We start from the raw sequence: 24,769 nt of genomic DNA, 5'->3' as shown, positions 1-24,769 counted from the left end.
ACAAAAAGAATAAAGAGGAGAAGGGAGGACAGATGGAGGACAAATCCCTCCCAAGAAAACAAGGACAGTTGGAAAGAGAGAAAACAAAACATACAAAAAACCATATGTGACACCAAAAGAAATGTCTCCAATGAGCAAATAAATCCAGTAACTCCATGAGGAAATTTTTCGAAATGCTAAAATCAATAGAAAAACCTAAGGCATTAGCTCCACCCTTTACTCCATCTAAGGTGGACTGTGACAATGTACAATCAGCCTTCACTGCCAAAGTCAACAAAGCCAGGACCCTGCTTAGGGAGGCACAAAAACAGCCATCAGATCAAATAGATAACTCGGTGGGAGCATCTTCCACATGCCAACAGGAACCTTTCCAATTTAAAAATGTCACCACAGAAGAAATATGAAAACCCTAAATTCAATGAGACCTACCACATGTGCAGAAAATGTCATTCCCCCAAAACTTATCTTGGAAAACGCCAACATCTTCTCTCCACTCCTATCTAAAATGGTGAACGCATCCTTCTGTGATAGACATGTCCTAGAAAGCATTAAATCCGTCACTGGCACGCCTTTAGCAAAGAAACCAGACTCCGATCAAAGAGATCCCGACTATCTGGGACCAATAGAAATTGCAATTTGTTGCTAAAAGTACTTGACAGGATAGTAACTGTCCAACTTCAATCGTACGTGGAATCCAATAACGCACTTCATGGTAAACAATCCGGATTTCGCACAGCTCATAGTACTGAGACCACAATGTTGGACCTGCAGTCACACATGCTAAGTACTGTGGAAAAGGGCAACACTGGTCTACTCATGCTGCTAGACCTTAGTGCAGCCTTCGATCTCTTAGACCATAATCAACTCAAATCGGCTTTAGCAAAGGTCGCTAATTGCTCCCCTAAACCAATTAGCTGGCTAGACTCCTTACTTTCAGACAGAAAATCCAGGGTTCATTGGGGTAACAACTTTTCATTCACAGAGACAATTGGCTGCGACGTGCCACGGGGAGCCAGCCTGTCTACACTACTCTTCAATCTGTGCATAAGATTCTTATGTCTGGTCCTCGACAAATTGGGTGCCTTTTACACCAACTATGCTGAGGACACTCAGCTTGTGGTGGAATTGAGCGGGGACTACAAACAGGATAGCGCAAGGGTGGAAGAAGTCTACAACTCCATTGAGAACTGGATGAACAACAACTGGCTATGGGCCCCATCACGAGTTTGGCGGTAACCCTTAAATCCGGCGGTCGCGCTATTACCGCCGGATTTAAGGGCCCGCCAAATCAGGGCTTCGGCGGATTTCTCCCCAGCTCTGAGCTGGGGGAAAATCCGCTGAAAATTTGCGCTATTACCGCCGGCGGGAAATCCGCCGGCGGTAAGAGCGCGAAAATTCCCCACTGAGCCCAATGGGTAATGGGGCATTCCCGAATGGGCCCAGTGGGGAATGGGGAATTCCATTACCGCCAAACCCGTGATCCGGCGCTAATAGCGCCGGGGGTTTGGCGGTAGGGCTAATACCGCCCAACTCTTGATGAGGCCCTATGTCTAAATGCAAATAAGACAGAGCTAATGGTCTTCGGTCCAAGCCATGCCAGAGCCAAACTTAACAGCTCATATCACTCTTTCCGCATAAACAACATCCAAATCAAGGTGGTAGACAGAGTAAAAACATTAGGGATGTATATGGATTTGTCCACGAGTGCAGAAACCCATGTTCTCCAATTAAATAAGAACGCATACCAACTTGGTTTCAAGTCACTTACCTGAGTGAAGACAATTGTTCAATACCCAGAGCTACCATCCTATCAAGGCTGGATTATGGTAATGCCTTCATGCTGGGAGCAAATAAGGGTCATATCCCCAAATGTGAAACTATACAAAATAATGCGGTAAGGATTATTAAAAAAAGAAGTCCAAAAAGGAACACATAAGCGAGGATAGAAGGAATCTACACTGGTTAGCTGCTGAGGAAAGAATTGCTTTTAAGGCAATGACACCGACACACAGATGCATCCACAGGTCTGCCCCGTCCTACCTAAAAAGCAAACTGGTCACGAACGTTCCAAAACGGGCACTCAGATCGGACTCAAAAGGTCAAATCGAAATTGCCAGATTCAAAAAGGCTAACAGACTCGGGAAAGCCTTCCATATTAAATCAGCCATAATGTGGAACAACCTTCCCATCTCTAAGACTAGAACAGAAATACACAAGTTTCAGGAGAAAACTCAAGACACATCTGTTCAAATGACAAACTGGTCCTAGGAAACTGATAGCCCCAATGACTCACTGAAAGCCTTTTCCTGTGATTATATGCGTTTTTGCCCCTACGTCTTCATGTCAGCGCCCTGATGCTTGCGAGCTGCTGGCGCTATATAAACAAATAAATAAAATAATAAACATGTGATAGCATTACCATCTTACACTTGTCCTTAAGATCCAAAATGGAAATGTAAGCCCCCATCCCCTTTCAGAACCAGAAAAAAGACTGAATACCAGCCCCAGCCTCGTTACGAGCACGGAACATGCTCCATCATGCTCTTTTCACTTCAAACGGCAGAAGTCCACAGGCGAGGGGGGGCTGGTGTAAGGATGGTCCAGAGGGTGGTGAATTAATGGTAGGTAGTATCCTTGTTGGACAACGTTTAAGGAGCCGGCATCATATGTGGTGTGAAACCATTCTGTGAAGAACAGGGAAATCCTCCCTGCCACATGAGATTGATGAAGTAGAATTGCTCTCAAAAAGGGTGGTGTTGAGGGTTGGAGTCTAAGTCTGGGGGTTCCCTATAGGGAATCGGCACAACCACTACCTGCCCGTGGACGCCTGACTTGTGCTGCATTGGCATAAACAAAACACCCTTCCTCTACTTGCCAGTGGCGGACATTACTGCACAGCCTGGCCCACAAACCTGGGCAAAGCCTTGGAGAATTTGAACCTCTGAAGGGAGTCATTCCCCTTCGATTCAAAGAGGTTATGCCTGTTGAAAGGTATATCGAGGAGCTTGGACTGCACATCCTGGCAGAATGCAGAGGTTCTTATTCAGGAGTGCCTTCTTATGACCAGGCTCATGGCCATTGCTCATACTGCATAGTCAGCGTTTAGCTCCGACTGCAGCATCTCTGTCGGGACGCATACTTGCCTTTCTCAATAAAAGTAAAAATATTTTGCACTTTCCCCTTTGATAGGTATTCCGCCCTGCTGCGACCACAGACCAGAGTCCAAAATAGAATTTTGACATGGCGCAAAAGACATTCAGTGCCCTTAAAGCGAGACTGCCTGAAGCCAAGATTGTATTTTCCCAACCGTTCGCTTTCTTGCTATCCCTGTCTGGGGGCAGAGAGGGGACGGTGGACATCTTGAGGTTGGCCAAACACCAAGGAGTCAACCACCGTTCTGGAGGAAAGGAGTTTCCTTTTTTGGACCCTCATACAGAATGTGGGTCAGCTCAAACTTTACCTTAGGCTGGGAGAGGGCAGATAGGTTCAAGGTATCAACCACCTTCCCAACCAGGCACTGGAAAGCCGCCTGTGGCTTATCCAGAGTCTGTGACAGTAGGTGCTCCAACTACAGCTAAATGTCCAACCACTGGCCTCCTGCAAGTCAGAGGCACTTCTAACAGGCCTTCTTCCATGTAGAAACTTTCAAGGAAGTCCTCGAAATCCTAGAGGTAGGAGGGTTCCATCCCAAAAGGATAGAATCCCCTTCTTTGCTGAAAAATATGTCTTTCTTTTACATAAAAAGACCCCATAGGGAGCAGGGCATACCCCTTAGGAGGCCTGGTATCGTTTGCACCAATCAACATCATAAGACTAACAGCACAGAGATTAATCATTGCACCCAGGAGCAAGAGCACATGGGCTGCGGGCCCCTGAACATTCCCTGCCGGCTAGTCCAAGCGCAGTGGGAGCTACCAATGCCAAAGTAGTCGGCGACAGGGCCTTGGTGAGGATGTCCAGCATCTTCAGGCAAAACGCCTCCCGTTCCTCTGGACTGGAGGATTGGGTCGGAAACGGTACCTGCGTGGTAGTGTCTGTGAAGTCCTTTGAATGAAGCCTTTTATTTATTTATACATTTGTAGAGCGCAACCAAGCCCTGAGGCCACTGGGCGCTTAACATAAGGATATGGTTGCAGGTTAGTTTGCTGTGGTCGTGATGTTACAGTCATACCAGAGGGCTTACATCTGTTGTGTCACATACAGAATGTCATGAGGCATGCGCATTAATTTGTTACATACAGGTTCTTAGAGGAAGAAAAAAATAAAAGACTGAACTCGAGAGGAACTGCTGGGCGAGTAGGATCTCTTGTGGTGGTGGTTCTTTGTAGGCAGGAGATCTGTCCCCTGAATTCTTCTTAGGGCTCAGAGATCTCGACAGAGACCTCTTGACAACCTTTTTCCTAGTGGAAATAGGAGAAGAGTTTTGCCACCCTTGTTAGGCAGAAACCTGTGCAGTTCCCTTAGGGACCACTGCAAAAGATTTAGGACTAAAGGTGGTTGGCAGTAAACACCCTTGGTAGCAGTCTGTACCACCCAGATTTACCTGGTAGCTGTGGCTGAGCAGTCAGACTTCTCTCAAGACGAGTTAGGCAGTATGCAGAGTATACACAATAGTTACAGAGACACAGTAGTAAAAGCAAACACTGACCAGAGCTTTGGTGTAAAAGTATATAATTATTTATTTAGAGACACACATATAATTTACACTGGCACAAAAAGAGGTAAGTAAATTCAACACACAGTCACTATTACTAGATGTACATCCCTTATTCCTTATTAGACAAGTCTTCGTTAACACCTCTTATTTCCAGACAGAGGTGAGCGCTTAACTAAAGATGGCACTCCAATAAGTTAAGAAAAAGGGAGGGAAAAGGCAAAAATTAGGAAAAGCACACAACACACTACTTTAGAAGCACACAGCAAGGCAGGAAAGTCAAGTCTACTTGTGAGCAAAAAGTTCGGAGGCCAGGCTCCCTCTTTGAGAGAACAGAACACTAATGCGTCCAAGATCACACAGTCTTGAAAGGTCTTGCAGGGAGTTCAGAAAAGAATTAAGTCAGCTCAGAAAAGTTCAGTTAGCCAGCCTAGGGCCAACCCAAGTGGTAAGTGGAAACTTTAAGAGTCGCCCCACACAGACCGTTGCGAGGGAGGCCAGGCAGACACAGTACCTTCAAAGTGGAGAGGATCCACCAGCGGGGGCAGTTGTTCCTGGCAGCAGTGCAAGTCGCTGCGTCGTCCAGAGGAAGAGATGGTATCGACGTGGAGGAAAGCTGAAGGTCTTGCACTGCCAGGGAAGAAACCAGCCGCGGAGTTCTCCGGTTAAAAGGTAAGACCCTTTTATTTGCAGTGGTGGGAAAACCGTGGTATTCCGGTTGCCGGGGTGCTTGGCCCGGCAAGGCGACCACGAGATGATCTGGGAAGGTGAAAAGACGGGCAAACTGGTTATCCCCACCAGACAAAGGAAGAAGACTCTCCGGACTGGAGATGATCTCTGTCATCGGGAAAAGTAGTGAGACGGTTCAGCAGGGCTCCACCGGTGGTGTCGTCGTTGCAGGTCGGCTCAGCCTCTCCCTCTTCGGATTCTTTAGGTCCTGTGGCGACTTCTGAAGTTCCAGTCCCCAAAGCCCTGCTTTTATGCAGCAAACCCCCATTCATTCAGCCTAGCTGTCAATCAAACATGCTAAGTGGTGAGCCGGGCGGCTCACCGCTTGGGCCAATCACACAAGAGTGCGACTTGAGTTGCCAAGGCAACTCAGTCCAGGGTGCCTAAACCCCCTCCCTCATTCCCTGTGGTACCCAGACAGAGTGGCACCACTTTTGGAGGCTTCTGTGGAGAAGCCCGCCAAAAAGTGGAACAAAGGGCTCGACTTGGGTTGGAGTCACAGAAGCGAACACAAACGCCATTTTGGAACCGAGTTTCGGCAAAAAATACCAACCGGTGATTTAATATTAATTTAATAAACCAGCGGTATGTTCGAGGCTATATTAAAAAGTGGTATCCTCGAACAATGGGAAAATCCCATAGGAAAATATTTGCGGTCGAATATAAAAAGTAGTATTCACTGCCACCAGCCAAAACTCGATCAGGGGGGATGGAGACGTGCTCCCTCGAACAACAGACCCCGGGGCAATCGAATTGCCCTGACCAGTAAATCCACAATATGATGGTTTGTACTGTTCATAATTTGGGACTAGTAAAGCCAATGGTGACTTTGCATGCCCTGGGAGACAGTAGTCAGTCCCAGGGTATGGAGTCTATGTTGGGGGGTCGCTACGACACCCCTGGGTTACGGCACGGAGGGTGCTGTGTAACCCACATACCAAAAAACACATGAAGCCCTATGGGGTAAAGAACCCCATAGCCCATAAAACACATTCAAAGTCAAAGGAACACCTCAAATCATGTCTAAGAGTGGGAGAAAGAGTCTCACTCTTAGCAGGAGAAAAAAAATAAACCGCAAAAAATCCAGCAAAGCTGCTGGGGACACACTAGGTTTGGGAAATTAGCCTTTACAGAGAATTCTCCCCAACAGCCCTTTCCCGTAGGGCCTTTGTGTGCATAGACAGGCACAAACCACTGTCTTGGGGCTGGTGGTCATCCCGCAAACAGTACAGGCTGTTCCTCTGGGGGTCAGAGACTAACATCTGTCGACTGCAGTCCGGGCAGGTCTCGAAACTAGAGGCTTTCGTGGGACTGGGGAATGATTACACTAAGCAGTGTTCCAGAAGCTAACAGATATTGTAGAAGAAAGGAACTAACGTCACAGGGCGATGCGCCTCTTTATATACTGGCCCGTCGTCATTTCCAGCGCTTGGCACAGAGTTGCGCTGGACCCACTGGTGGTGGAAAAGTTTCAGAAGAGCAGCTGTGCTGGGAGATGGCTATCAGGTGAGAAATTTGTGGGGGGGAAAGAAACCATTAGATATAATGAATTTCTTCATGTTGATCTACTCTGCATTAAGTTGTGTATCCTAACTGTCCTGAAATATGTACCTGGCTAAAGCTGCATTCAACTGATGCAAGTTATAGTATTCAAGATAGTTATGTTACTGGGGCGGGTGCTCGATAGACCGAGCAAGATGGCCGCAGGACCGTGAAGCTCTGTGCGGGCACGTCATCAAATCCAGAAATACCCCTCTCTAAACCCTGGTGCGTGCAGGAAAATGCACCCGGGCGAACCAGAACCATGCTGGTTAAATGCATGAGGAATCTCAGCCAACTAGATGGCCGTCAAGACGCCTTCCGACGCCACTATTGAATGAGGTCTCCAGCTTCAGACACTCCGGCGCAGAGACCAGCACGGGAACACGCCCGCTGCCTCCAGTAGCCCTGTCGGAATCGGCGAGTTTCCCGCGGTTTTGGGGTGCTCCCCGCCCCAGGACACTACAAGGCACTGTGCTACGAGCCGCACAGCAACGGAGATTACAGGGGGAGCCGCTGGAGCGCCACCCCGTATGCTGAGGCCCCTGCAGGCGACAAGACCCAACGGTGTCTCCCCTCCGAAGAACCACCAGGGCATGCCAGCGCTGGCTCGAGAGGACCGTCCCGAACGCGAAGAAACCGACAGCGGATCAGCACATCAGCGCCAGCTCAGGCGGGTCGCCTGACGCGCTGCGACAACCAACTGAGGTGAGGAGCCTGTGGACCTGTCGGTGCCCCGGCCTCGGAGGGAAATAGGGGAGGTCCGCTGTGTGCTCCAAGCCACCCGGGCCGCAACCCGGGCGGCACCCACCCTAAGCCACCTATCCATCCATCACCAACCCGGCCCAGCTCGCTCCTCCAACACGGAATCGGGACCGCCGCCACTCCGCACAGGACCTGCATGGGGCAGTGAGTGGTGCGACGGCCGCAGCCCCAGGATTGTGGGACCCAGCGGATGGCGGCGGACTCTCCTCTACCGCTACTCGCCCGATCCACCCTTCGAATTACCAGCAGGAAGACTCCCAGTGGACCCATGACCTAGCATAGCGCCCTGGACCAGCCGCCAACCACTTCCTGCCCCTACGAAGAGCCACCTGAGCCCGGGGATACAAGACAAACCACCAGCCCAACCCGGCCAAACTCCCGCCACCCCCCTGAAGCGGAGTTGGGGACCCAGGACCACAACACTCGGCCCCTAGCCATGGACTCTCCTCTCAAGGCCGCATATCTGTTCCCCCCGCTCACCAACAGGAGGGCATCCTTTGGATCCACACAACAGCAGGGGCAACCGCCCCACTGACCACCGGCAGGCGCTCAAGCCATCGATATCGGCACCACCCGCCTACGCCACTCTGGGATACCTCAGCCCCACAGAAAAAGCAAGGACACGGCGCCGGGACCCGGGGGCGTGGGAGTAAGTACCTGGACTGCCCTCCACCCCGCGACACGAGGATAAGATCAGGACGACCGCAGGGGTGGAAGTGGAGGTGACATCACCCAGATTGGGCGCAATATTGCTCCGCAGACCCCCAACAAGGGACAGGCACAACGACTGCCACCGGCAGCGACCCAAACCCACCGCTAGACCACCAAAGGGAGCACCACAGCACTTGGGGGAGCGCACAGGGCGGATCCACTGGAAGAAGACCCCCGGAATAGATATTTCCAATGACTATACGCCAGAGACAAGCAGTCAGAGCAGGGCCGCACACATAAATTGTGGCACCATAGTCCCACTAGGCTTATATCAACTGCGGCGGCGTGGGCTCCACTCAACAACATAGACAGAAACGCAAAGTGGGCTATGATTGAGGGGACTCCACTTAAACAGCCCGATCTCCCGATTGTGACAGCCACTGCAGCACCCACTCCAAGGCGCTCCACCAGCATGGATGTCCCTGCACAACTACAAGCGATTCTCGCTGAAATGAAGCTCATTAGCAAGCGCACAGAGGAGACCAACACTATGGTCCAAGATGTAAAAAGGGACCTCCAGGACGTCCAAGCGCGGCTCACAATACAAGCAGAAAGGATGACCGACAACGAGCAGCATATCAGCTCACTGGAGGACAACTTGGAATCGACGTCCACCAAACTCGATGGCGTCATCAGGGAGGTCCAACGCTTGGGCGCCAAGATGGAGGACCAAGAAAATAGTCCAGGCAGAATAAACGGAGGATGATCGGCCTTCCGGAGAACGCAGAGGGACCGGATCTGGAGTCCTTTATGTATAACTTCATGCAAGATATTCTATGCATTGAAAACCCCAGAGAGCTGACAATAGAAAGAATCCACTGCGCACCGGTCCCGAAACTAGCGGCGGGCGAACGCCCAAGACCCATAACCCTCAGACTTTTAAACTTCCAACACAAAATGGCGATACTCAAAGCGTATCGGTCGGTGGGCCAGGTGAACATCACAGGGGTCCCGATCAGGCTTTTCAACGACTACTCGGCAGAGGTGTCTCGCCAGAGGAAGGGGTTCAACCCCCTATTCGAGGCTCTGAGGGGGCGAGAGCTAAGACACCATCTAAAGTTCCCAGCAATCTGGTGCGCCCAAATAGACCGCCAATGGCATACATATGGCGACCCAGAAGATGCCTGGCTATTCCTGCAGCGCCAGAATATGATTTCCACGAGAAATTGACCCAAGGGCTCAAGCAGCACAACCTACATCATCTGAACCTCGCCCACAGCGGAGCAGAGGCAGGTGGCAAAAAAAGGGACGAGGCCTGAAGGGGCCGTACCAGAGACGCAGGGAACCAGACTCGAAAACCACAGTCAAAGGACTGCCCAAAGCACAACACCTACGAACACAAATCTGGAGGCACTAAACGCTCGCACAAGCGACGACGACTGAGCGTGCATTCCAGAGAGTGACGATCATGCTAATCGCTCCAACGTCTCTACCAACACTCTCATATACCCCGCTGATTCCCGGGAGGGGCTCAAGTCAAACAGTAGCAAAAAAAGTGATGGCGGGCCTGCACGGCTTAAGCGGCCCGTGACTTATACCCCCCCCAGTACCCAGTATAATTCCATTTACGGACCCCTCTACTCCAGCACCTACTAACGGCGAGGATGGTGGATGCCAACGGGTCCGGACCTCACCTCCACCGTATGTGACATGGCACCGCCCCGGACCAAACATACCAGCCACGCCGCAAGACCGCTTACCCCAAGCAGAGGGTCATCCGTTATGCATGGAGGAGGGGTCGGACCTGACAGTTCGCCCTCACAGACACCATGCATGGGCTTTATGGCTTAGTATTGGTAGTGGTACACACACATCCAATGTTCCACGAGAGACGTTTCTCTCGACTGTTGTTGTTTACATTCACTGTTTAACTCATGCCACAGTTCCGGAGTATGGGCTCGGATATAGTGCATCTACACCACGCCACCCCAACATGACATCCACTGGGGGGAGGATACCACACCCACCCCCAAGGATTATGTCGGATGAGCGCCCAGCATGATGCAGGGGTGGCTAGGCTCATAATGATCACCTTGAATGTGCAGGGTCTGGGGCGCACCATTAAGCAGAGACCTTAATGGGGACATAATATTTCTCCAAGAAACAAATCTGAATAAAGGGGAAATCGAAAAACTTGAACGTGGATGGGCTGGGGTGGCGCCACATTCCCCCTGTTGGGGAAAAAGAGGTGTGACGATCCTGGTTCACAGGCGAGTGCCTTTCGTACTCCAAAACACTTACGCAGATAGGGAAGGGAGGTGAGTCCTAGTGCAAGGCTTGCTACACCATCACCCTATTACACTTATAAAGCTCTACACCCCAACAACAGATACTCCTGCTTTCTTCACACATACTTTCGCCACATGTGCACCGTATATGAGGCGCCTCATGCTGATTGGGGGGACCTAATCATGACACTTGATCCGGACCTTGATAAGACTCTCCACAAGCCAATCCCCCAGTAATAGGCCAAAATAATTAGCGGCTCTCACGGACCTCGGCTTGGAAGATGTGTGGAAAACCAAACACGGCCTGGAAAGCGACTATACCTTCTATTCCTGTAGACATCAAAGCTATTCCAGGTTAGATTATTGGCTAGCCCCGCGCACGACATTACACTCCCTGGATGAATGCTGCATCCTCCCCACCACCCTCTCCGATCATGCACCTGTCAGATTGAGGCTAACAATGCTGCACGCTCCACATAGCCCTCCTAACTGGCTACTCAACCTGCGGGCCCTAGCATACCCCGACTTCGTCGACCACATAAAGGGTGATATGGGAATGTTCTGGGACACCAATCTAAACTATTCCTTTACCACACACACATGCTAGGACACATTTAAGGCCTTCCTGGGTGGTCAATACATCTGCAGGTGGGCAAACAAGCTTAAACAGTGGCGCACCCAGGCCGAGTTACTGACACACATCCTACGAAAGCTAGAAAAACATCAAACGGCGCCCGACCAGCATACCCTCATACAGCTCCGCAAAACCCAGGAAGAAATTAAAGAAGTCAAAATGACCAGAGTCCAGAAATCCTACTCCAACTGGACCCAGAAATACTACTTAGAAAATGATAGACCCTTGCGCCTCATGGCACTCACCTTAAAGCAAAGACAGGCGGCCACGGCCATCACAGCTATAAATGATGGGGAGGGGAAGCTTCTGGTAGGGGACGAGGCCATTAATCATTGGGTCGTGGAGTTTTAGGCCCACTTATACGCAGAGCCTGAACCACTTCCACCGCGGGCAATGCAGGGGCTTCCTACGGACCATCCAACTGCCAAAAATCACGCGTGCTCAATATGACGTGCTGGACACCCCCATTGGGGAGGCTGATGTGAGACGGGCAATACATGCTCTAAACCCGGGCAAAGCCTCAGGCCCAGATGGGATTCAAATAGACCTCTATAAGGCCACAGCAGATGAAGTCGCCCAAAGACTCCAGGCAGTATTTACTGAGGCAGCGGAAAGCGGTCGCCTACCAAGATCAATGTTGACCGCCAACATAATATTTCACAAAAAAGGGAGGCCAGCGGATGAGTGCGGATCATACAGACCCATTTCCTTAATTAACTCCGACGCTAAGGTCCTCGCAAAATGTTTGGCCCTAAAACTAGAAGCTGTGCTACAAGATCTGATTCAGGAAGAGCAGACGGGTTTTATACAAAAACGACACTCGGGGGACAATGTTCGCCGCCTCCTGCACGTCATCGCGGAGGAACCGAGGCAAGAAGACTCGATCCTCGCAATTAAGGTGGAGAAGACATTCGACAAGGTCCAATGGGACTTTATGTTCCTCGCCCTTGCAGAATATGGCCTTCCAGCCTCCCTAATTGCCCTGATCCGATACTGCAGTCAGACCCCCAGTGGCAGGGACTATGGAGGGGTGGGACGGAACACTGGGTCTCCTTATATGCCGACGACCTTCTCATACACAATCGGGAACACCCACGCCTCCCTCCCCAGAGTGAGATTCCTATTGCAGCAATATGGACCGATGGAGGGATACCGGGTCAACTGGACCAAATCCGAGATTCTACCACTTCGACCGGATAACCCCTGGGACCCCGGGGGGAGTAGCGCCCTTCAGGCTACAAACAGGCCATATTAAATATCTAGGAGTCAACATTAGTGCCCACAATGGGGATCTTAGAGACCTTAACTACCCGCATATGGATGAGCAAATCCGTGCAGACCTCACCAAATGGGATACACTTCCACTATCCATGACAGGTAGAATCAACGCGGTCAAAATCAACACAATGCCTAAACTGATGTATCTCGCGATGATGATACCATGTGACCCCAGTCGGAAAATGTACAAAACTATTGATGCCGCTATCTCAAGGTTCATCTAGCACAACAAAAAAGCATGCATCCGCACAGGGATCCTCACTGCATCTAAACAGGATGGGGGCCTCGCCCTGCCGTCCTGGTGGAGTTACTATATGACGGCCCAAATATGCTGGGCCAAACGCTGGCGGAGCCCAGAGGACGGCTCTAGTTGGAGGGCGATGGAGACATGCATCCTGGCCCCCCCAATCTCCTCTAGATACACTGGCCACACCCCTGACAAAGCTACCACGACAGCTTAGATCACACCCGGTGGTGGGACCGACATTAGCCCTGTGGCATAAGCTCCGTGCCCAGCAAGGCATCGATATCAACGCAACACCCACATGGAGGTCAGTAAAAGGCCTATTAGCACTAGACCACCTACCTACCATCCATTCAGCACAAAACACCCAATGGGCGCGGATCAGGATCTTGGACCTGTGCGAAGGCCCGAACATACAGGCTTTCCCAGAGGCCGCAGGACCACTGGCCCTCCACGCGGGCCATTGCCTGCAATATAGCACAATATAGGCGAGATAACGCAATACACCACAGGCACCTGAGACAGGCACCCCCGGACCCCTGTGAATTAGAACTGGAACGCTGGAAAAACTCATCCGCAGCTCCATAACTTCTACTTCATGGCCATTCCGAACAATGTTGGTAGGAACTCCGCCCTGGCCACAGCCTGGTCGCTAGACCTCGACAACCAGATAGAGACGGAAGATATTTACCAATTCTATTAATTCATTCCCAGAATGTCCATGAACCTAAAATATAGGGAAATTCAATTTAAAATAATACAACGCATGTACTGCACGCCATATAAAATGTATAGAATGGGACTGACACCCTCCCACCAGTGCTGGCGTGGGTGTAAAACACCGGGCACCATGGGCCACATGCTATGGTCATGCTCCAAGATAACTCCCTATTGGGACATGGTCCACAGACTAGTCAACAGCCACATTCCAGATGCAACTATCACACCGACCCCGGCAGACCTGATATTCGGGGCTAATTACAAGGAATGGCACACTGACACATCTGCATGCAGACGCCTACACACAATGTTCGCAGCGCGCAAATTGTTGATTGTGAACTGGAAGGGCGTGACACCGCCCACAAAATCGCAGACGATAGCCTTGTATCCAGGATATGCGCCTTGTATCCAGGATATGCGCCTTGGAGTTCAGTGCACAAAGAAAAACAAACCCAGCCAGAGCTGCGCTGACCCAAAAATTCTGGGCCCTCATTGACCCCCCTACCCGGAAAAGGCCACACCCTCGGGGGCAAGTGATATCTCCCCAGGCACGTGAGCGCCCATACACCCCCACCACCCACCCAGACATGTCCATCCAGCAAACTGATACACCGATCCTGGCACACTACAAACACCACTATTTATACCAGGCACATACCAAACTGCACCTGAATGCACCAGCCGCATAGATGGTCCCCCGGAACCAGAGGCTATTTTACGTCATTTTCTTTGGGCTAGTTAAAACGGGAGGGTGGGGGAGCGAGTTGCGGGAAGAATGTTCCAGTTTGAAGGAACGGGTTGGTGCTTCTGTCGAGGAGCACTTAAGATACAATAAACAATGCAGACTCATAGCAGCATACCCCACCCAAAGGACTTCGGAGGAGGGGGGCTGACACAGAAGGGAGGATTCCTGTAACAGCTCGAGAATTTGTTCTTTCTATTCTGTAAGATGTCATATATGTGATGTTCATATTGAAAACTTGCAATAAAAAGATGTTACAAAAAAAAAAGATAGTCATGTTACTGTTAGTAAATGTGTTGATCAGCATGATGGCGAGCTCTACTTAATGCTCCTCCCTTGCAACCAATTTGCATAGTTGCTGGTTGGAGATATTTTAATATGTAAGGGTTCTCCATCACAGGGGAATACATGTTCAAATAACACTTAGCATTATTATTTAGCTGTATTCGCAATACAACAAGACGCTATCGTAACAGAGGTGAGCTGTATGAGGCACATAATGCAACAATAAATATTTATTTTTTTATTATTTATTCTGTTTCTTCTTTGCTCCGCACTTTCCACTTCTCCCCCTTCCATGCACTTTTCCCCTTCCTCGCTCGCATGCACTTGCAGGTTCCCAATGTCACTGGGCCTAGTAAGATCGTTGGTTTTACTTATTTCTTTTTTTGGTTCTCCCCTGTTCCCCTCCCTTGCCTTGTCGCGCTCTGAAACACCTGTGTATGAGCGCGATATAAATAAAATATCAATTCAATTCAACAGAGAAGGAAGACAGCAGGTAAAGGCGTGGAGATGAAGTGTATGAACTATAATGTGCAAGGATTGAATAATCATATCAAGGCACACTAAGTTACTGACCTATGTTAAGCGAAACAATGCACAAATACTGCTATTAAAGGAAACACACTTGCAACTACTGGCGTATGCAAGTTGTTTGCTAAGAAATGGGGCCCTCACAGGTATTACACTTCCTATTCAACGCAATCCATTGCGGACATACAGTGATACTTAAAGCGTTGATGTTCGGACGCATGGATACCATTAGCAACCCTCGATTTGGCCAAGAAGTCTTTAATATGAACGTATACCTTACCAACATATATGACCCTCAATTTTATCAACATGTATTGTCGCTGTGTGATAAATACCCGGATGTGAGGAAATATACAGAGGTGAATAACACTTTACTGAATACACACACAAATCATATTAGCAAACCAGAGGCAGGTGATTAAATCATCACAGGTGATAGTGATAATAGGTGCATTCCAAATAGGGAGTGGGTAGATACAAGGAGATGCCTACATCCCGATGAGAAAGAGTACACATACTACTCCTTAGCAGCGCGTGACATCCTCCTGAATTGATTATTGACTCATATCTCAAGCTGGGAGGATAGCTCAGAGGCAACGCTTTTGTCTTGAAGCCAGACAATTCAGAGCATCAGGAGTTCAAAACCCTGTCCCGCACTTCAAGGCTGGTCTTTGGCATGTAGCGTGACATAAAAGCTCTTTTTTATTTATCTCCATCATTAGTTCACCAGGTTGTCACCTTTAATATACGTGAGGGGTCAGCAATGAGAGGTGGACACAAGGTGTTCATGTTTTTAACAAAGACATTAAATGAAAAGAGGTTGGGCAAATGCCTTTCTAGCCCTATTCTAAAGAGGATTTTCCCTACCTAGAAAGGAAAACTAAGGATTGCTGTGTCAGGAAGTCTGTAAATAATAATCTGTTTTTGTGTCCAAAGAACAAGTTACTTACCAAACTGGTAACGCTCTTTCGACTGGATGGTCCTCGAACGTATTCCTCATCTATGACATGTATTGTCCCACAGCTCTGCTGCTTCGGAATTTTTTTCGGCAGAGGGCGCCCTTGCGTCGATTCAAAGTCCCTCGAAGGCCTCCGTCGAAGGTGATGTCATTGGATGTTATAAGTAGTACGCACAGCGCCCTTAGCCTCAGTTCATGTTTTTTTCCCCCTCACAACGTGTGGCACACGAGCCCATAACACAGGATCGACTGCACTTAGCCTTGCGGGAACAAAAGCTGCAATGGTCACAGGAAATTCTTGAGAGGGGCAGGCTGGGAGGACGATGAGGAATACGTTTGAGGAACATCCAGTCGAAAGAACGTTACCAGTTTGGTAAGTAACTTGTTCTTCGAATGGATTGTGTCCTCCAAAGTATTCCTCATCTATGACAGACTCCCAAAGCAGTTACCATAAATGGAGGAAGGAAAAGAATGTAGAGACATCCAATTAAATGGCAGAGTAAAGCACACCCTAACCAAAGGCAACATCCTGAGCATGGGAAGTAACTAGGGAGTAATGCTTAACCAACGTGTGTATGGAAGACCACGTTGCAGCGTCAGGTGTTTTTTTACTGCCACACCCCTTTGCGGGGCTGTCGAAGTGGCTATGCCCATGGTAGAATGAGCCAGCAAGCCCTTAGGAGGGTCCTTGCCAGCCAACCGGTAGCATTCTGAAATAGTGAGGATCCACCTGGACAAGGTCCGCTTAGAAACAGCCTGTCCTAATCAGTGACTATTATACCCCACAACAAGCTGGTCGTCCACTCTCAGTTTGGCCAATCTAGAGAGAGAAACTCAAGGCTCTCCTAGGACCCAACCTATGGAGCCGTTCCTCTTTGTTACTAGGATGAGGAGGCAGATAGAAGGCGGGAAGTAACACTTTCTGACTCAAATGAAATTCTGGCACTACCTTAGGTAGAAAGGACGGACATACTCTTAATACAATCCTGTCCTTGTGGAACAAAGTAAAGGGTGGCTTAGAAGAAAGTGCCTGCTACTAGCTCACTCTTCAAGCAGACGTAACTGCAACTAATAAAACAGTCTTAAATGTTAACAATCTTAACGGACAAGAGTGCAAAGGTTCAAACGGAGCACCCATCAGAAATTTCAAAACCAAATTGAGGTCCCAAACCAGCACCTGAAAAGGCGACGGCGGGAACACATTCGAGAGCCCTTTCAGAAACTGAGTGACCAGTGGAATCTTAAAATAAGAGCCTTCCTCGGACAAGCGCTTAAAGATAGAAAGCGCTGCCAGGTAACCTTTAATGGTGCCCACCTGAAGACCCCTGTGGGCCAAAGAAAGCAGAAAGCAAGAAAGAGAGAACCTCTGGAATTGAGCACTGAAAAGGATCAACATTCTTTCCTCTGCACCAGTTGCAAACGTTACACCAACGGTACAGGGACTTTGTTGCCGGCAGCCTAGCCCAAAGCAACACCTCCATCACGTCATCCGGGAGGTCCCAATCCTTATATCTCAACCGCTCAGAAACCAAGCGTGAAGGTTGAGTCTTGACCTCTGGATGGAGAACCCCCACCTCCTTCTCGAGAGAAAAGATCCTCTCTTTGGGGAAGACACATTGGAGGACAGATGGACATGTCTAGAAGGTCTGGGGAACCACATTCTCCTGGCCCAATCCGGAGCAATGAGGATCATGCGGGACCCAAACCGTTGTAACCTCCTGAGAACCTGAGGAATGACGGGGATCGGAGGAAACACGTACAGCAGCGGGAATTTCCAATCCACCACAAACACGTCTCCTAGAGCTCCTCTCTGAGGAAATTCCCTCCAGCGGTAACTTTCGCACTTCCGGTTGGCACCGGTCGCAAACCTGCCGATAAGGAGATTCCTTCTTGAATTGCCCAGAACCAGAGCTGCATTGCCTCTCTACACAGAGGTAGTGACTGTCATGATCCCAGTAAATGAGCACAGTTCCCATTCAAGCATACTGGGGAAGCAAAGGACATCACATCAGTCAGCAGGTTTACAGTGGCTACAAGCCTTGCACAAATGGCATTTGTATCATTCATAGTATTGCACCCATAGGCTATCATAGTGCTTACATTGGTTTTCATCCATTAAACATGGTCGCCGGCAGGTCCACAGATAACTTACAGCGCTTCTATGCCTTTTGCGGAGGGAGCTACTTAAGCCCCGCCTCCGCCAGAGCGCTCACTTCGCTCTGCTCCGCTGACAGCGGGTAACGCTACCGGTGTCTCTCATCACAGAACCTGTCAAAAGAAAAAGACAAAGATATTAGTTTCCTAAAAAAAACAACAGAATTCCATTGTTATTTAAAAGACTTACCGAACCGAAGTATTTCCGAAGCGTTTCTTCAGTCAGCTGTTTCTTAGCCGCAGCATCTTCTGTCAGAAGGTCCCTCACAGCCGCAGCATCTTCTTCACAGCAGTCTTCGTTCGTGGTCGCAGTACCTTCATACAGAAGTTTTCCTCAGCAGACTCTGCAGCTTCCGAAGATATTTCTTCTACAGCTTTCCGAAAACCTGCAAAACAAAAAGGTATTTCATTAACTAACGAACTTAATAGAAATAAGAAAGAAAAAGTTTTAATACGTTACGTACCTGAAGTGCCATCAAGTTTTCACTGCTTAGTTATTTCTGCCCTCTTCCCTGAAGGCTACAGTTACTGCGCATAGTATGTTAAACGTTTCTTCATATGGAGTTTTAGTCGCAGTCATTCCACAGCCACAAACCTTTTCCGAAATCCAAGAACCTGTTAAAATAAGGAAAAATATTAGAAAGAGATCTCTCCAACGTAGGGACAATTCTAAAAAATAACGAACTAAAATATTTGTCTCAAATACTTACCCAAGACCATTTGGAAACGCAAAGACATAACTAAAGACAAGAGTCCTTTGAACACTGCAGCATCCCAAGTTAAAAGCTCTCTTACCAATACGTCCCTGTAGACTACAGGATGACGAGCTCCACAAAACATACACACAGGTGAGAAGGGAGGGATTACCAAAGACACACTACTACACAGTATTTTCCCCAGAAAAGAGGTATTACAGTGGTTCTATTGTTTTTATTGTCATTTACACAGGATAAGAATTCTAAAAGTGCCCAAGTAACAGATCCACTGGCTGAGAGAGACATTACGCTCCCGAGGAATCAAGGTAAGGGTTACAGTGACCTTACACCTCTCTTGTTAAGGTAATGCATTGCCACCGTGTTGTCTGTCATTATCAAGACATTCCTCCCCTGTACAGACAGCAGTTACGTCTTCAGGGCTAGCCTGATTGCTCTCAGCTCCAAAAGATTGATGTGAAGTCTGGACTCCGATGGAGACCAACGACCGCTGATCGAAATACGGGAAGCGTCCGTTACTAGAGCGACATCCGGCCATGGTTGCCAAAAGGGCTCTCCTTTTATGAGATTATTCTTGCTGGCCCACCACAGAAGCTCCTGTGAGAACGAGACCGGAACATGAAGGAGATCCGACATCTTGCCCGAAAACTTGGACTATTGAGTCCTTAGAGCCCAATGAAGGGATCTCATCCTCAATCTGGCCTCTGGCACCAGAAAAATGCAGGAAGCCATGAGGTTGAGCAACCTTAAGAATTTGAAAGCCGAAAGACTCAGATTGTTGAAATTTGGTGACCATCTGAAGAATGTGTTGAGCCCTCATCTTGGGTGGCGAGCACATCCAAGGATGTGTCCAACACAGCCCCTATATACTGGAGCTGCTGGGAAGGTGTCATATGCAAATTCATGAAGTTGAGGGAGAAGCCCAGCTTGTGAAGGGAGTGGCAGGTGACGCTGAGAGGATCCAAAGCTTGTTCGGGAGAACGCGCCCTGATCAACCAATCGTCCAGGTAGGGGTAGACGTGAATCCGCCCCCCTCCCATCTCCTGAAATGCGCTGCCACCACCACCATGAGCTTGGTGAAGACCCCCAGGGCGGAGGTGAGCCCGAAAGACAGAACCCGGAACTGGTAGTGCGAGCCACCAACTGCAAACTTTAGGTATTTTCTGTGCTTGAGATGGATCGTCACATGAAAATAAGTATCCTGCAGTTCCAATGACACCAACCAATCCTGAAGTTGGAGGGCCTGAAGGATCTTAGAAAAAGTGACCATCTTGAACTTGTCCTTCCTGAGGAACTTGTTCAAGTAACGCAAGTCCAAGATGGGTCTCAGTTCTCAGTCCTTCTTGGAAATCAAAAAATATGAGGAATACCCACCCTTGTTCCTCTCTGCCACAGGCACTGGTGATATAGCGTCTTTCTCCAGCAGGGCCAAAATCTCCTGCACAAGGAGCAGATCCGGAACCTTCAAAGAGTGTTTCCCCGGTGGATTGTCGTGAGGCCGGAGGAGAAAAGGAAAGCAGTATTGTTTCCAGAGCCCACGCATCTGAAGTAATGGCTCGCCACTCTTCGAGGTGCTGAGACAGCCTGCCCCCTACCGGGGAACCATGGCTCAAGGCCTCAGAGCGGTTTTGAAGTGGCTGCAGCAGTGCCTGATGGCAAAGAGGCAGCTGCCTGAGCGGGTTTGACACCCCTACCTCGTCCACCACGAGTGAACTTACGTTGGCCTCTTTGAGTGGCCATCCGTTACACCTTTCCAAATGAGGAGTAATAGCGAAAGGGACCACCCCTCCATTGCTGTCTGAAAAGGCTGAGGTTACCGAACAGCTCTGCCCAAAGATTTGGCAGCTGCTTTGGAGGTCTGCAACTTCACAAGGCTCTCGTCAGCCTTGTTGCCAAAAAGATGCGACCTGTCAAAGGGCATGTTGAGAAGTCGGGCCTGCACATCGGGTGCAAAACCGGACTTACACAACCATGCAAATCTGCGCATCACGGTGCTCGTAGCCATGGACCTTGCGACACTGTCCGCAGTGTCCAACCCAGGCAGAAGGGATTCACACATGGCATCCAAACCATCCTGCACAATAGCTAGAAAGCCATCCCTTTCTTCCCCTTCGGGAATATGCTCAGGCGCTAGCAAAATGCAATTCCAGAGAGTGTGCAAAAACTTTGCTAAGGCACAAGTGGAGTTGACCGATTTCAGTGCCATACTCCCAGCAGAAAATACCTTGCACGCCCATCCATCCATGCGTTTATCGTCCCCATCAGGAGGGATGGTAGGGTACACTGCCTGCTTTGAGGTGGCCATAGCCGCCTGGACCACCAAACTCTCAGGAGTGGGGTGTGTGGACAGGTTGCCGGGGTCGCTACTGGATGGGTGGTATTTCTTTGACAATGACTTGTTAACTGCCGTAATAATCTCTGGGGTATTCCACGTAGCAGCCACCCGCCTTTGCAATGCCACAGTGGACAGACCCTGATCCAAGATGTCGGTAAGGTCATCCTGATCAAATTGTACTGGAGGCCTGGACCAACCCTGGTACTCTACAACCCTCAACATCAATCTCCGATAAGAAGATTTGGCATGATCCCCAGGATCTGGCTTACCAAACTCCATTTCTGGAGAAGTGTCCACGCCACTGGCATCATGCAAAGACTTGAGCAGATTTTCAATCCTACTCTCCTCGGAAATGAGACAGTCCGGAACATTGGGAGTCTCATATGGAAGGCCAAAAGCCCCAACATCCTCATCGGACCCCTCTTCATCCTCAAATATTCTGAAGAGACTGAAAAAACTCCTTCCTAGGAAGAGGAGTACATCTCTTATCAAGGACAGGCTTCACAGATTTAGAAGTAGCCTTCCTTGGGGGATCCACAGCCATAGGGGCTTCCATCAGTAAATTCTGCCCAGCTTCGAGGGCCTGACCGGGGGGGGGGGGGGTAAAGACCTGACAGACGCACTCGATGGGCATGGCACCGATGGCGTCAAACACCTTCATGGCTTTCGACGACTTTGTATGCTTCAACGGTTTCGCTGGAGACGAAGATTGCAACCTAGACATGGCACATCTCTGGCGATCCCCCGATGCCTTGTCCGAACGGGACCGCGAAGGTTCCAGATGCTTATCGCGCCGTCCACCCGGGCCCGAAGGCGCACAAGTTTCTGGTCGATACCGTTTCTTGCCAGCTTCTACCGAAGGCACGGACGGAACAGTGCCCTGAGACTGGAACAGCTGCAACATGTGCTCCCGAAAAGAATCCCACTCCTCCAGGGTCGAGGATTTAGTGGGTCAGGTCACCTTTTTTGGGTAGGAGTCATCCGACGAAGACGGCGAACGATGATGCTGCGACGAAGAGTGGTGCAATCCACTACAGCACCTGGACCACTTGCACTTCTTCTGACGAGGAGAGTCACCCCTCGACTCGTCGGTCGACAGTGCAGCAGACTAAAACTTACAGGGTTTGGATATGCGGCCTACCTTCAATTTCCCCTTAGGTTCCCGCAAGGCCTTGGCAGTCAACGACTGGCAGTTCGAGCAGTCATCCGTATCGTGGTCCTCGCACAGGCACCACACGCAAACACGGTGCGGCTCCATAATGGACATCTTGTACCCGCAGTCCCGACACTTAATGAAGCCAGACCGCAAGGTCATCGAGGTAGAAGACGACGAGATAATACCGAATGCGATAGGATAACACGAGGCGCGCAGAGTTCTCGAAGCAAACACATTTGCGAAAAAAAACGGAACATGAGGCTACGGGCACCGTGCGTACTACTTATAACATTCGATGACGTCACCATTGATGGAGGCCTTCATGGGACATCGACTCGATGCCATCGGCGCAAGGGCGCCCTCTGCCGAAAAAAATTCTGAAGCAGCACAGCTGTGGACGATACATGTCATAGATGAGGAATATGTTGGAGGACACAATCCATTCGAAACATTCTTTCCAGGCCCTCACACTACAAACAAAATAACAAAGGGTGCCAGGAAAATGTCTGACTTGATGATGGCAAAAGTGTTCAAAACCAAAATTAATAACTCGGACGTAAAAGATCCTTGGACACAGAGGAGGTTTGCCTTCCCCTAGATTCTTCAAATAGGATTGCAAAAGTGTTCTTTTAAACAGTTCCTGTTCTGGACTCACAAAAGATATGGAGAAACCTTTTGAAGACCTGCTCAACATTCCCCTGGACAAGCGAAAAGAAGAGTGGTGCTGCTGGAGAGTGCGCAGGGAACAGGCCGTCTCCCTCCCCGCTTTGATTGGCTGGAGGGACTAGTCGACCACCTTTCCAAATAGGTTCCCTCCGTCGAAGGGCATGTCCAGCACCTTTGCTTGGACCTCCTGAAGGAAATTCATGGCCTCCATCCAGCCTATGCCAACGAAGGCAGACACTGTTCCCCATTTGCCGGAACCCTGTCAGCGACATCCAATGCCACTGTGATGGCGTGATCAGACGCTACCTCCCCTTCCTGGAAGAGGGCGATTACCTCTATCTTCTTATCGTCAGGGAGGAACTCCAGAATAGGCCCCCCTTGTACCACAACTCCCTGTCGTACCTGGCCAGGATCGCCAGTGCGTTGGCCACCTTGATAGGGGACGCTGCACTGTAAATCACCTTCGTTCCAATGGTGTCCATTCTCTTCCCCTCGCTGTCTGGGGGGACCGAAGACTCCAATACGACTGAATCCAACGATGGCTGCGACCTCGGAGTCTGGGGCCCCATATTTCTTCTCCAGCCTATCCTGTTTGGCTGGAGCCGTGCAAGGGTTCTTCATGAGGGCCAGGCACTCTTCCCAAATGTTGGAGGATGAAATGGAGCGGCGGATGACACTTCAACTTCTTCGCTGGAGGCTGATCGGGGACCATATCCATCCTCCAGCGGCATCCTCATCTGGATCTCTGACGCAAAGGTGTGCAGGGTCGACATAATATCCAAGAAAATGTCCCTTGGCTAAGCAGGCAGAACAGGAAAACTAGGCCCTGCGCCATCTTCTTGCTCAACGTCCTCGTGGACCGTGCAGAAGGACTCCTGGTCTTCGTTGCACGTGGCTGAGACCTCCATGGATTGGGCAACTGCCTGGGAGGGCTGTTTCGGGGCCTCCTGACCCCCTCTTTCCTCCCCCTAAGGGTCTTGAACCGGGGCATGCCTGCAGGCTTTGCAAAAGTCGCTGCGGCGGTGTCGCGCCTTGCGGGTAGGGACACCTTCTGAGCCGTGGGGGCTACCCTTGCAGGATTAACACCCTTAACTGTCATGGCAATAGCAGTCGACGCAGTTGCCAATGAGGTCTTGGCTTGTGCATGTTGAGCCTGCTTGGGCTGTTCGGCCTGCTCCTCCGCCCACTGCTTCTCGGATTTTTCACGCAGTTAGATGACTTCCTCTTCGTGGAGGAGCTTGATTGCCGGCTGTTAGGGAGAATTCTCATACATTTGCCAATTCCTCCCACCTTAGAGCCCTCCAGCTCTTTTGCTAAACTTTGGAACTTTTTAAATCAATGTGTTTTCTGTGTTTGTTTTCTTTGGTTATGGAGTTTAATCAACTCCATAGGCATCATCTTGTCATTTGTGTCCCACAGCACCCTCAGTGCAGTGGCACAGAGAAACCTTTCAGGCTTTCCCAAGGTTTAAATACCTTCTCTGGGATAAACTACTGTTTCCCAGAGTAAGTAAAGTGAAATTGACTTTACTAGTCTTTTAAATTCCTAGACCCAGCACACCCTATCTTACAATAGAGTGCTGGAGGAGTTATTTAGTATCCTCTGTGTCTAGATACTCATGTAGCAGTCAAATGCTACCCTTTCCTTTCAGAATGGCCGGTGGCAGTGGTTTTACAACTAACTACCATGATTTTTCCCGACCGTGAACTATTCGTAGCTCCGATAGCGTT

Source organism: Ambystoma mexicanum, chromosome 1q (genome assembly GCF_040938575.1).
Source record: "Ambystoma mexicanum isolate Mex_15411 chromosome 1q, UKY_AmexF1_1, whole genome shotgun sequence".
In the NCBI taxonomy this organism is placed as follows: domain Eukaryota; kingdom Metazoa; phylum Chordata; class Amphibia; order Caudata; family Ambystomatidae; genus Ambystoma; species Ambystoma mexicanum.
The sequence above is the reverse complement of the archived record's forward strand: the minus strand, read 5'-3'. Positions refer to the sequence as shown.